Source organism: Nicotiana attenuata, unplaced genomic scaffold, assembly GCF_001879085.1.
Source record: "Nicotiana attenuata strain UT unplaced genomic scaffold, NIATTr2, whole genome shotgun sequence".
Taxonomy (NCBI): domain Eukaryota; kingdom Viridiplantae; phylum Streptophyta; class Magnoliopsida; order Solanales; family Solanaceae; genus Nicotiana; species Nicotiana attenuata.
This window is the reverse complement of record NW_017670395.1, coordinates 527,920-531,040: the sequence shown is the minus strand read 5'-3', so window position 1 is coordinate 531,040 and position 3,121 is coordinate 527,920. Positions and strand designations below refer to the sequence as shown.

The 3,121-nt window shown below is 43.4% G+C and overlaps 1 non-coding gene across 1 annotated transcript; it reads left to right on the top strand.

Moving 5' to 3' along the window:
* The first annotated feature begins 2,672 nt into the window (after window positions 1–2,672).
* On the top strand, window positions 2,673–2,759 carry TRNAS-GGA. The gene has a single exon. It is a non-coding gene; the product is annotated as a tRNA-Ser (tRNA).
* The last annotated feature ends 362 nt before the right edge of the window (window positions 2,760–3,121 follow it).

The window sequence follows — 3,121 nt, the reverse complement described above, 5'->3', positions numbered from 1 at the left end:
CAAAGGAAGACAGCAATCAGGATCCCACCTGGAGAACAAAGGGAAGCAGTTCAAGTTTCGAGGAAAAGCAGTGCAAGTGTTGGAAATCAGGCGCCTACTTGGAGAACAGAGGAAAAGCAACAATGTTCAAAGGAAGATAGCAATCAGGAGCCCGCCTGGAGAACAGAGGGAAAGCAACAATGTTCAAAGGAAGACAGCAATCAGGAGCCCACCTGGAGAACAAAGGGAAGCAGTTCAAGTTTCGAGGAAAAGTAGTGCAAGTGTTGGAAATCAGGCGCCCACCTGGAGAACAAAGGGAAAGCAGCAATGTCCAAAGGAAGACAGCAATCAGGAGCCCACCTGGAGAAAAAAAGGGAAGCAGTTCAAGTTTTGAGGAAAAGCAGTGCAAGTGTTGGAAATCAGGCGCCCACCTGGAGAACAAAGGGAAAGCAACAATGTTCAAAGCAAGACAGCAATCAGGAGCCCACCTGGAGAACAAAGGGAAGCAGTTCAAGTTTCGAGGAAAAGTAGTGCAAGTGTTGGAAATCAAGCGCCCACCCGGAGAACAAAGGGAAAGCAGCAATGTCCAAAGGAAAACAGCAATCAGGAGCCCACCTGGAGAACAAAGGGAAGCAGTTCAGGTTTCGAGGAAAAGCAGTACAAGTGTAAGAAATCAGGCGCCCACCTGGAGAACAAAGGGAAAGCAGCAATTTCAAAGGAAGACAGCAATCAGGAGCCCACCTGGAGAACAAATGGAAGCAGTTCAAGTTTCGAGGAAAAGCAGTGTAAGTGTTGGAAATCAGGCGCCCACCTGGAGAACAAAGAGAAAGCAACAATGTCCAAAGGAAGACAGAAATTAGGAGCCTACCTGGAGAACAAAGGGAAGCAGTTCAAGTTTCGAGGAAAAGCAGTGCAAGTATTGGAAATCAGGCGCCCACCTGGAGAACAAAGGGAAAGCAGCAATCAGGCGCCCACCTGGAAAACAAAGGGAAAACAATTCAAGTTTCAGAGAAAAGGAAGATAATACAAATGTTGGTAATCAGGCGCCCACCTGGAGACCAAAGGGAAAGCAGCAATGCTCAAAGGAAGACGGTTCAAGTACAGCAATCAGGTGCCCACCTGGAGAACAAGGGAAAACAGTTCAAGTTTCAAGGAAAAACAGTGCAAGTATTGGCAATCAGGCGCCCACCAGGAGAACAAGGAGAAGGCAGTCCAAGTTTCGATGGAAGACAGTTCAAATATTGGCAATCAGGCGCTTACCTGGAGAATAAGAAAATTTACTTCAGGATGCAATTCAAGTCAGCAACAAAAGAAGCTCGCGGCAAGAATGCGAGTCAATAATCCGAGATGATCAACAGAAGTTAGTCACCATCCGGATTAAAAAAAAGGCAAGAAGTGAATCCAAATGCAGAAGTTGATGAAAGATATGACTTGCTCAAGATATGACTGAAGTCACAAGCATGGTATGTCCGGTTTTGATCCGAAAAGTTGAAGAAGAATGAACTAGCACCTGCAACTAGCAAGCGTCAAGGTTCAAATCCAAAGTCTGCATGAAGAACCAGTCAAGACTCAAGATCAAGCTTCAGAAGACTTGTAGATAGGAATCTTGTAACTCATAGTTGACAGGCTTAGTTACTCATTTTCGTTTTTGATTTTGATGTAATAACAGGACCGCAGACCGGAACCTCGACGGAACGTCACCTCGATCGGCTCTCCACTTCGGTATACTCCATCATCTCACTCACTTCTGAACTACACGTGGCCTGATCCCGTTATAGCCAAGGATATGTAGGCAGCTCAGATACCAGGGCTCGGTCACATTCTCCTTCCTCTTAGTTTTTGGTCTCCTTAAATAAGGGTCGGGTCAAAGAACCTGTCTAGTCGTTCTTTATCTGAAAACACTTCGTATTTCCAGTCAAAGAGGGGCAGCTGTAGACATGTGATTTTTGACCCTCCCCAAGATTCTTCATATTTTAGCATGTAAATATTTAATTTAGGCCTAATATCGCTATCTCAACTAATTTTGACTCTTTTACTTTATTTTATTGGTGCTCGATGAAAGCATCCAAATTCCACACTATGCTGTGGGCTGGGGAGAGAGCTGCTCTGTGAAGCTGGGCGTTCAGTGTTCTTATAGAGGAACTTCAACTAGTACCGATTGATGGGAGAGAGACATATGTGGATTAGTACAATTAATTATTTATTGGCATATTCAGGATTCCAAGAGAGACTGGGTCTGGTTTTTCAACCCGATCCATGTATGTAATGGAATAGAGTACCTTATTTCTTTTTATCGGGAGCACATACACAAATGGAATTCCTTTCTTGTACGATACAAAATGAATTTCACTCAATTACATTACCCTTAGAGAATACTTTTCCAGATTAAACTTTTTCCTTTTCTGGCGGAGATTTTGTGTAACCTCAATTACTCCAATTTTGAATTTGAAAAAAGAAAGATATATCTCATTCAAATTTCACACTGAGCTTTTGATATATGCGTCCCAGTACTAATCCAAGGAAGGAGGATATTCAAAAAAATCAAACAAGGATTCCCACCATTTCACTCAAGGCAAGGGAATGCAAAATTTTCTATTTTTCTAGTTAGAATGGATTGGTCGTACCTATCCAATCAATAATTGTTTATGACTGACTCGCTATTCACTCGGTTTTTGGGTCATAATCATTATGTAGGAGAGATGGCCGAGTGGTTTAAGGCGTAGCATTGGAATTGCTATGTAGGCTTTTGTTTACCGAGGGTTCGAATCCCTCTCTTTCCGCACTTTCACCTAATTCACTAATGTGAATGACCGAAATGTATCAAATAGCAATGGAAAAAATGATTCCAACAGTTAGACCTTTCTTTGATATATATTCTCTATTCCTAATTGCTGTTTTTCGGAAAATACTGGAAAGAGTGGACAAGGAATTAAAATATCCCTGCCGATGTATTTTGACATCCCACAGCTTCGGCAGGATCGCTTAGCCCCGTTCATCTTCGGCGCAAGAGCGCTCGATCAGTGAGCTATTACGCACTCTTTCAAGGGTGGCTGCTTCTAGGCAAACCTCCTGGCTGTCTCTGCACCCCTACCTCCTTTATCACTGAGCGATCATTTAGGGGCCTTAGCTGGTGATCCGGGCT